The sequence below is a fragment of the Hibiscus syriacus genome, unplaced genomic scaffold (genome assembly GCF_006381635.1).
Source record: "Hibiscus syriacus cultivar Baekdansim isolate YM2019G1 unplaced genomic scaffold, ASM638163v2 tig00110446_pilon, whole genome shotgun sequence".
In the NCBI taxonomy this organism is placed as follows: Eukaryota; Viridiplantae; Streptophyta; class Magnoliopsida; order Malvales; family Malvaceae; genus Hibiscus; species Hibiscus syriacus.
In genome coordinates, this window is record NW_024062741.1 from 62,580 (window position 1) to 74,147 (window position 11,568).

An 11,568-nucleotide genomic window follows, 5' to 3' on the forward strand; every position below is an offset into this window, starting at 1 on the left:
AGAATTGATGTTATTTCTTAAGGTCTTGAGTTCGAGCACCAGAAATGTTCGGCGTGTGATCGTTCAATGTCAAATGGTTAAAAGTTATCTTTGAACATATATTATCTTGTAATTACATCAAAATATATATATATATATATATATATATATATATACATATCATATCTTAATCATCATGTTAACGTCAAACTCAAATGATTGTTAATTTTTTAACAACAAATGACTAGTTTGAAATATAATGAATATTTTAGTGGTTATTTTGTAACTTTTGATAGTTAAGGGACCTAACAAAACAACTCCATATAGTCAAGATACCATTTTGTAACTTTTAATAGTTAAGAAACTTAATAAAATAATATTTTATAGACGATAGATCATCTGTATACTTTAACCTTAAATTTAATAATTATAATAATTAATTTTATTAAATTATTATATAAAAATATTAAATTTAATCAAATTATTACAAAATAATTTTAAAATTGTATCAAATTATTATTAATTTTTTGTTGCAGGAAAAAGTCCCTTTTGTGATTCCATTATAGGTATTCTTGGCCCATGATGCTCCATAGCATTGGCAAAGAAAATGGGATAAGCTTAATCCCCTATAATTGTTGGTGTTTGAATACGTGATATTTAAAATTATATTTGAATCTTTAACTTCTAAAAATAATAATTATTATTTTAATCATTGAGATTAATTGATTCATACTCATATATACCATTAAATAATTAATAAAAATATTTAAATATTATAATAATTTAAAAGCTTTAAAAAAAATAGAATCACGCTAATATTTACTCGATTCAATCCATAAGGTGGAGCCCTCCGATTGTTGGTAATGTGACGGCAAACGCCATTGTCCCATAAACAACGAAGCCAGCAGTATTACACCCAACACCTTTTTCAACACACAAATTATATATATAACACTAAATAAAAAATATTTAAATATTATAATAATTTGGGTTTGGTGGGATTTTTTTAGATGGAAAAGGGTTAAAAATACAAGACACCAATTAATGATAAAATAGAAACATGAAGTTAACGCCAAGCAGACGAGACGGTCAGAGTTGGCCCAGCCAACCAAAACTAACGCCTCCGTTTTCTAATTTAACGGTGAACCCCGGGTTGACGCGATTACCCGAACTGAGTCTGGCGCGCATCGACTCCACTACGCTTTGGCTCATAGGCTTTAACTCGAACCCCGCCATGCTCATCCGGGCCCGCCACTTCCCAAATACCTCGCATCTTTCGACTCGGTCCCTCCCCTCGCACGCGACTGAGTTGGCGATTTTTCGCCGAAGGCCTTCCTCGAGCTTCACTCGCTCCGAGTGTTCCGACGACAAGGTCGACTCAATGGAGTCAAACAACGCTCCGTAATACCCGCACGCTTCTACCACCCTCGACGCGAAAGGCGCCGTATTGGTGTTCATTTCTTGTTCCACTAACGTTACCACGCGCGGCGCCAACGCTTTCACTTGACGGAGAAGCTCGTCTCTCGGGTTCTCCACGGACACGCTCTCGTCGGGCATCCGATAAAGCTTGAACGCGAAATTAACAGCCAATGACTCGTCCGTTTCGCACCCAAGCGAATCGCGACTCAGATCGCTGAGTTTAAGATTCGTTATCACATTGAATTTCAAGCAAACTCCGAATTGCTTAGCGATTTGAATCAGCTTATCGCCGACCATCTTCAACACCTCATCCCCACCATTATCAGCAACAGCTGTGATCTTTACCAACGAAGGCTTTGGAATCCCACGCTCCGATAGCGCGTGGAGAAGATTTACGTACTGCCCTCCTTGCCCGAGATCAAAATCAATAATATGCAAGTTCTTACAGTTCGGTTTCTCCAAAGTAGCATCGATGATGGCTAAATTAGCGGCCAAAAACCCAAGCTTAAAACAAGGACACAAATCATAAAGTATCTGAGTGGACGCAACGTGTTCCGTGCTGAACAACTCAGCCACTGGCAGCCGGTTCTCCACCGAGTTAACCCGCGATTTAAGAGCCAACAACATAAACTCCATCAACCTGTGCTCGGAATTCCCTTTAGCCTCAGCAAATAATGATAATCGGCTTAGGATCTGGTTTAAAACGTCAGTTTCACCCTCGGAAACAGCTGAAGCAACCTCCATTATTGTCTGCCTTGAACAAGTCGAAGTCCGAGAAGCCACCGATGTTGTGGACGAAGACGATGAAGAAGTAGGAGATGTAGCAATCGGGTTGTTAGGCTGCTAGAACTTAATAAGTTCTGTATAGTTTCGGACCACTCGCTGTTGGTATTGGTAATCACCGAAACCGTATCTCCTTCGTTGTCGTTGTCGTCCAATAGTTGTTTCTCCAACTCTCGTAGTTGATTCCTCATCTTTTTCTCCGGGTCTTGCTGCTGGACTAGCCGTTTCTGAACCGGGTTCATGCACGGAGCTCCTGATAAACACGGGTTCACCGCCTGGGTTGTGGCTCCGGCGGTGATGCCGAGAGGAAGCTGCTGCGGTCGCAGTTGTTGTAAAAGCGACACGCCATAAAGCTGCGAATTGCAAGTAGCAGACGAGAAATCAAGGGGCGATAGCGGAGAAATCGGGAAAGTGTGCTGGAAATTTCTGGGCTTAACTGAACGGAGATAAAAACCGTCGAGCCCAAATGATTGTTCTGGTTTTGCGGCATTTGGAAGTCCGCTAGTGTTCGCTTGCCGACGAAGCCCGATACAGCTCGGTTAACGGCATGTGATCGGGTCCATGACGATTCCGGGAATATAGTTCCGATACGGCGCGGTGGGTTGGCTGTTGTTGCTCATGGTGTTCGTGTTAGCAGCCGATCTGCCTGCTATTCCGCCGTGAGAATCTAGAAAATAAAGAATTAATAGAATAAGCTTGTGATGAAACCCTGGCGAAACGGAGAGAGAGAGAGAGAGTAGCTTACGGCTTGAAAACGTAGAAACCGATCGTCCAGAATTTAGGTTGTTAAATCTGGAAACGACAGATACAAATAGTTTTTAAACTCACCACGCAGTATAAATGTATAATTAATGTAGATTCATTTGAAGGTTATGATTTTTTTAAAATATAATTATTCTTAAAATAAATTTTAAATTATCATTTATATTTAAATTAATTTTCTTATAAATTTTAACTAAATACAAAATAATATACGATCATTTGATAATAAATATTTATATACTTTTTTTTGATAATATGAATTTATTACTAAAACATAAAAATACATGTGAACCAATAACATTACAAAGACACTGACTTATAAAAGCAATAGCCCTCAGCATCACACAACAGAAAACCAAAATAGAATATGAGCATAGGAGAAAGGAGGAAGGGAATGCTCCATAGATATCACGCAATGTTCCTGCTAGCGCAGAGGGCAACATTCCTCGGATTGTTCCGTTGATAGGGCAACCACTCAACCTAATACAACAACAATTTTAACATCCTCCAGGATAGCAGTCCACGGTCTAGGATTTCCCCCAAACAACCTGTCATTCTCTCCTTCCAAATCCAGTACACGTGACTTGACAAAGCAAGTTTAAGCACTCTCGTGATGAGAGATTTACCCTTAAAATAGTGTATGGCCCAAGCTAGCTCGTCATCCCAATGGAATTCTCTGCGATTCACACCACAGAGTTGCAGAATGGCCTTCCAGAGATTCCCCGCATAAACACACTCGAAGAATATGTGATTTCGAGTCTCAGGCTCCAAGTTGCATAACAAGCAATGGCTAATCCCATCCGCAACCTTACCCTGGTAGGAAGCCTATCCAGGATGGTCATCCATAGTATAATATTGTATTTAGGGATACGTCCAGGAACCAAATTAGGTGATGCCACACAACCTTTGGTGCCACAGGGCGAATGTCCTCCCAAATCTGTCTTGTGCTAAGATCATTGTCTTGTCAACCAATAAATGATGAACAACAGGTTTCAACTTCAGCAACCTCCTGAAGCTCTAGCTAGCATTTGTAGGTAAGTTCAATTGTCAGAAGTCAGAGCTTTTAATTATATACGAATGAATCCACGCTACCCATAAGGAATCCTCCTCTGCCAACAAATTCCTGATTAGCTTAACGAAACAAGCTTTGTTCCAGCCAATATCAATGACCCCGAGGCCCCCCTCAGACTTCAGAAGGCAAATCTGTTTCCAACTCACCCTAGCTCCCTTCGCAGGCAAGTCAGCTCCCTTCCAAAAGAAGCGAGTACACAGTTGTTCCACCTTCCTGATCACCACAGGAGGAAACATAATTGCCTACACCAGTAGTTTGTCAAACTAAAAAGAACAGCACGTATCAGTTGGAGCCTGCCAGCAAATATTCATATACTTATATATTTGTAATGTTCGAAATTAAAATTTCAAAGAATAAAATCTATTAATCACTAAAATAATTTGATTCGTATTATTATAATAAATATTTAAATATGCACTTAATTTTTAAATGAATAATGTATTTTAGAATTTATTACTCATCTATATTATTTGTAAAAATAATATTTTTAGGATAAACTATATCTATAACCATTTAATTATTCTCCCTTTATATTTTGGCCGTTGATTTTTTTAATTTTGTTAATCAAACAATTGAGTTATTTTTAGGATAAACTATATCTATAACCATTTATTTTGTAAAAATGAAGTGATGTGATAATTAAAAATTTGATATAATTATACAATCGGTCCTTGTTACTTATATATTTTATCGATTTAATCCTAATTTTAATAAATTTAATCATCAAATCAAATGATGGCATGTGTCATGGTGATAGGTGCCACAACACGTGTCACTACTCGATTGTTAATACATAATTTCTCTTGACACAAAAACATTCTTTAATTATATTTTATGAAACTTATCGTACTCATGTAACGAAATTTTTAATCATTGTAACAAATATTATATCACTACATAATTTCCTATTAACTATGCATCTCAAATTTTGAGGTTTAAATTATTCTATCAAAATTACCAAAAAATATAAGGATTAAATAACACAATTTAAAAGTTAAAATATATTTATTAATAATCGGTTGATCTAGTAGGATAAGGTGCTAAGTTTTTTGTAAATAGAGCAAACTGAGTTAGAAAATCATCATCGCCTGTATAATATTTGATCTAGATTAATCGATTGCTAATCGAATATCATATATTTTGAAAGTTAGGTCAAATTTTATTGTAAAGTGGCACATACCTAATAATCGATACTGAAAATTGTCAAACTCTATTATCTAGCCCTACCCTTACGCTTTGAAAGAATTGTGGGACCCACTAATTCCTTTCTCGTTTTCGTCGATGGTAGAAATCAAAGTGCTTTTTATTTAAAGCACTGCAGAAAGATTCCAATGGTGAAATCATTGGTAGATTAGAAGGCTACAATAAAGAAGTATAACTTTTTTTTTTAATTTCCATGAAATTTGAAAAGAGAATGTTGATGAATAAAATTTTATTGGTTGATTAGACCTAATAATTAGTTTACCATGTGATAATTTCACTATCATTGATCCCTTCGATCAAATTGGGTTGAATTTTAAAAAAAAAATGTGTTTGGGTCAGGTCAAGTTCAGGGAAGGTTAAAAATTATGACCTGACTCACACTCGATCCGATGATAATAATGTTATTTTCTTTAAAAATTTATTATTATTTTTAATTAAATTTTAATTTATATCAGGTCTATTCGAGTCGGGTCAGATTTATACTGTAAAAAATCAAGTCGGGTTGAAATCAGGTGGAGGATATATATTTTTCGGTCGGATCAAGTTACTAAAAGTCCAACCTCTTACCATCCCAGTTTTACATTGTTTGAGTGACTCATATGTATATAAGAATTAAATATAAAATTATATAAAGAATAGGCACTGAAACCATAATTAAACATTTATTTAACTAAGTTGAAAGACAACTATAACGCATAGTAAATTTGTTGCACGACAGTCTAATTTAACGTTAAGAAACAACAAGAATGAATGCAACTGAAAATATTAAAAAATATACATTTTTTGTTAAACACATGTTCACTTTTATTATTTTCGATTGAATAAAAAATGTTATAAAAAAGTATACAACTGAACAATATTAAGAAAAAAATTAATATTTTAGTTGACTTAACCGAAAATATTATATCTTTTATAGCATTTTCGAGTGCACTCTTCTTATCATTTCTTAACCTTAAATTTAAATTAAGTTTAGTCCGAGAGCGGATTAGATTTAACCAATGTGTACATGGCTCAGTTTTCATGGTTGGGCCGAGTTAAGATTGAGTCCATTTTGATGCAGGCCGCAACAGACATAATCAGTCAGCTAGGAGATAATTCGTTATTGTAAAATTTAAAATTAATTCGTTTTTATAATATATTATTGTATAATTTATTAACTATCCATAGAATTAAACGAAATTATTGTTTAAATATTCATTAAAATTTTATTATATTCATATGTTCAAATTAAAAAAAATAATTATCAATAATTTGTTAAAATAAATAATTAAAAATTTCAAATCATGTTACAAATTTGAATCATGATATTACGAATAAAACAAAATAAATTAAAATATTTATTCTTATATAATTTTATATAATACTTGATTTTAATTACTTAATTAAATGGATACTACTAATTATAGAAGAAGATAACGATGGTAGAAAATTTTTGTGGTATGTGACTGGAATTAATTTTAATTAAGTAAAAAAGTTAAAATACAAAAATGGTCTCCTGGGTGGGTAGGGCTTTATTAAATTCATTGACTATTAAAATTATAAAACGATTATCTGATTTTAGAGTGTTGCTTTGTTAAGTCATTCGTTTATTAAAAGTTACAGAATAGTCACTCGACTATTCACTATGTATCAAATTCATTCTTTTTTTATTAAAAAAATTGGTGGTTGTATAAACTAGACATTAATATGATGAATGTGATATATATCGTTTGAAATTCTAGTATAGATTTTATCAAAACACAACCAATAGGTTAATGTTCAGCTAAGAATACCTTTAAATTTTTAACAAAAAAGGTCGAATTAAGAACATGATGAATAGTCGGATGACTATTTTATAACTTTAAATAATTGAGAGACTCAACAAAATAACAATTTATAATTAAAAAATAATTTTACAACATTTAATAATCGATAAACATACTTTACCCATAAAAAATGGATGAAAGTCTTTCACCTACTTTTATGGCTTCTGCATGTGGTATGCCGGTTTAGCTTTAGGCGTGTAGGTCCATAACCACACGCATCCACCCAATTTGTGGGCGGTTTCTAAAATATCCATTGCTTGCGCTCTCCTACTTGGATCCACCTTCAGAATGAAGAAAATACTCCATTTGCTTCATTATTTATTGCAATTTGTGGGGCGGTTTATTTTTATTTTTAATCAATCAATGTATCTAATTTATTGATTGAATAATCTAAAATATATACTAATTTTAAGTAGGGATGGCAATAAGTCGGGTTTTTGGTCAATTCAATCTGAAATATACACCCTCTACTTGAACCCAACCCAAAAATTTTATATCCTACATTTGACTCGATCTGACCTGAAAAATATATTTTTTTCACCTGACTCTGACTCTTTTTTAGAGTATAAATCGGACCGACCTGACTCTGTATAAATTAAGGATTTAATTAAGAATAATAATAAGATTTTTACGAAAATTACATTATTATCTTCGGGCCGGACCGAGCCGGATCGAGTCTAAGTTTTATCACCATCCACTTGAACCGGACTCAACCCAACTTCACCCCTTAAAAAATCAGACCCAACCAAATATATATATATTCCGCCCTACTCCGACTCTGACTCGCTTTTTTAGAGTATAAATCCGACCCGACTCAACACGGTACAAATTAAGGATTTAATTAAATAATAATAAGATTTAAAAAAAAAACTACATTATTATCATCGGGTCGGGTCGGGTCGGGTATGAGCTTTTTTAACCTCCACCTAAACTTGGCCCGACCCGACTTCACTCCTTAAAATATCTTATCCAACTTGATTTTTTAAAATTAATTTGATCAAATCGGATTGAATCAAAACCTACCAAATGCGGGTGAACTTGCCATCCTACTCTCAAGTAACACCCTTTTTTTCATATGGGGTAATAAAGATTTTGTTACTTTTGGTTGAAACAAGATGGCTTTTTACCTTGTCCATATCCTACACTTGTTGGAACCAGGAAAGTGAATCATCATAATTTGGACCTTTATAGCCCCATTATGAAAATTAATAATAAAATATACATAAGAAGATGAATATTTATATATTATAAGATTGGAAGTTGATGCATGAATCATTGCCTTATGCAATCCACCTTGTCCCCCCTCACTACCATCTTCTAGTATCGGGTAAAAACCTAAAAATGATCAATGCAAAAGCTTTGGTAAAAAGCTAAACAGGGTCAATGTAAAAAGTTAAACGGGAATAAACAAACATAGTAAAAAAAGTAACAATCAAGCATTTTTATAAAACCATTTAATGGAAATGGTTAGTTTATCTACTCTTCCCAATCAAGAAACCATCTATTGATCGATTAATTCAGATAATGTGATACAGATGCGATGACAATCCTCCTCAACTCAGTTTGTTTCATTCGTAATTATCAATATTCGAACCACTGACCTTATTTATGAGATCTAGTGTCTCATCTCACCAGACCAACTGGTTGTTGGTAGATTTTTTTTTAACAAACATAATCTTATAATCATCTTTAAATGAATCGAGAGTAAATAAATTATAAATATAAATTATAATCTTAAATTTTAAAATATTAACTCTTAAATCTAAATAAAATAAATAACACACCAATGTATATTAGGGTAAAATACATAAATGGTCTCCCAAGTATAGAGTGTTGTTTTGTTGAGTATCTCAACTTATTAAAGTTACATAATTATCTCTCAATTATAAAATGTTATTTTTTTAATTCCCTTTACCATTAAAAGTTACAAAATGAGTTTCCCTTGAATATTCATTGCATTCCAAATTCATAATTTTCCATTAAAAATACGACAACTTGAGTTGGACGTTAACCTGTTGATCGCTATATGATATAATTTGATCTCAAAATCTCAAACGACTATCGTATCTCAATCAACAAGTCATCATACAACTTATATTGTTATCGATTTTTAATGAAAAATGACGAATTTAAAACACAACTAATAATCAAATGATCATTTTATAACTTAATAGTCGAAAGACTAAAAATAATAATATCGTATAATCGAGAGATTCAATAAAATAATATCTTATAATTAAAGTAACATTTATATACTTTATATTAATAAGTGTCATTATCGAAAGAGATTTCATTATCAAAATAATAATAATAATAGAGAAGGGGGAAAGAAAACGAGGGAGAAAGAGCCAAAAGAGGATGGGAGTTGAGATATCATTATCAAGGGAAGAGGCAAAGAGATAACGGTGTATGTAACCGAAGCAACCGTGCAAAAGCATAGTGTATGAAAACGGAGGAATTTGTCACGAAAAACACACATGATCCCGACAAGTGGATCACCGCACGTGCGCGCCTTTCACGATGGACTTTCCCTTGTTCCAACGTAAACAACAAATAAAGAAACAATTATTATTACTATTAAAATGTAACGGAAATTGCCTGCTTTTTGTTGGGGTTTGTGAATGAGAACACCCCCTCCGGCCCTCCCAACGTCGCAAATTTAGCCGACTATTGCTCGTCCTTGTCCCCGTCTGACGTTTGCAAGGCTCGGTCATTTTAGTCATCCACACTCGGTGGTATTCGGTGATTTGATTGGTTTGAATGCTTGATTTTTTTCTCTCGTTTTGATTAATTTGGAATAACATAGGTCGTATATTTGATTTTAATGGTGAATTTTCAAAGAAGATTACGAAGACTCGAACTCAAGATATGCTTGAACAAAATCAAGATGCTTATCTCTTGAACCAACCCGTCAATGAGTGCTCGATTTTAATCATCTATATTTCACCCTATTGTTATTTTTCAGATTTTTTATTTATTAATATCATTAACAAAATTACAAAAAATAATATATATAACTAAAGTTAAGATATCAAATTAAGAGTAAAAATTTTGTAGATATCAACTTAATTTTTTTTATAGAATGTCACTAGTTCTATAAAAATAAGAAGTATCCAATATTATAAAAAAATGTTTACAAGCGTAACTATAAACGTAAGTTAAAATATAATTAGAACATTCTTTTATGAAAATTGATGTAAAAGTTAATCACTAATATTATACAAGGATCAAAGAAGGAAAATGTTTAAAAATCTAATAAAAAAGATTGAACAAAATATATATACGAACATATCTAATTGCATCGGCAAACGAACCACAAAATGAAATCAAGCTACTGAAAGACCACCGGAAAATCGCAAATCAGAGTCGAACGACGTGAGAAAACTATCCACAAACACAAATCGCGTATCCAAATCAATCTGAGGGTCTAAAGTAGGGAAGATCAATATGATAACAAATAAGTATCATCTTGATCAGTCGTGTCGGTATCAAATCTAACCCTGAAAAAATAAACGAAAATAACTTCAAAATGATCGAAAGCGTACCAAAAAATAGAGAAAAACGTATTTAAAAAACATAATAAATCATGTTATAAAAACATAATTACTAAAAAATAAACGAAACAAAAAAAATAAATATATAATATGAAAAAAAAGCTAACAGTAGCAATTAACACTAAGATCGATGTCACCACCTACATCCAAAGAAACTAGGGAACAAGCGGCTAAAAATTTTAGGGTCAAGAGAAAAGGTTATCAGCTTAAAAATTATACTTAGTTCAAGTATTAATTTAGAAATAAAATTTCTTCAAGTACTAAATTGGAAGATTATATTTAGTTCATATATTAAAAGTGTATTTAAGCCTTTAAAGTAATATAACAAAATTATGTTTTTCCTTACAAATAAGGTTAAGAAAGAGAACAAGTTAAAATAAACGTTCAAACTGGTTATCGGCATTAGCGACAAATGGTAAATGCAACACAGCAACACTGCAACAGCACACTGCATTACAAAAAGTCACGAGTTTCTCACACCTTTCTGGCCTTTTAGCCATAACTGCGTGGTATCATCTGAAATTTAAATAAAATCCAAGGGTAGTCCCGTCAAACTGTTATCTACGAAATAAAATTTACTTCTTGTTCGGTCATCACTGCTTTATGATTTTGTAAAGTGTGGATAGAGATTAGGGATAGGCACAAGTCGAATTAGGTCGAGTTTTTGATTAATTTGATTCGATCTGAGAAATTTGTACCTCTATCTGAAATCCAATTTGATAAGAGTTTAGAGTAATTGTACCCGACTCAAAATTTGTTCCGACTGATGAGATAAAACATAACCGCGACCGGACCCAAAAAAGTATAAAACTATTCATTTTATTTAACAAATAGGGACTTAATTGAAAAATAATATAAATAGGGATATTCTTACAATTATCTCTAAATATATAAGATATTTATATATTTTTCCGGTTCGGTCAAATATTTTTTATTTTAAATCTGAACCTATCTTCTAAAAAAACTCGACTCGAATCCATTTTTTTTCTTT

The 11,568-nt window shown here is 32.8% G+C and overlaps 1 pseudogene; it reads right to left on the reverse strand.

Moving 5' to 3' along the window:
• Positions 1-938: 938 nt before the first annotated feature.
• On the reverse strand, positions 939-4,251 carry LOC120125890 (annotated as a pseudogene).
• Positions 4,252-11,568: the final 7,317 nt, after the last annotated feature.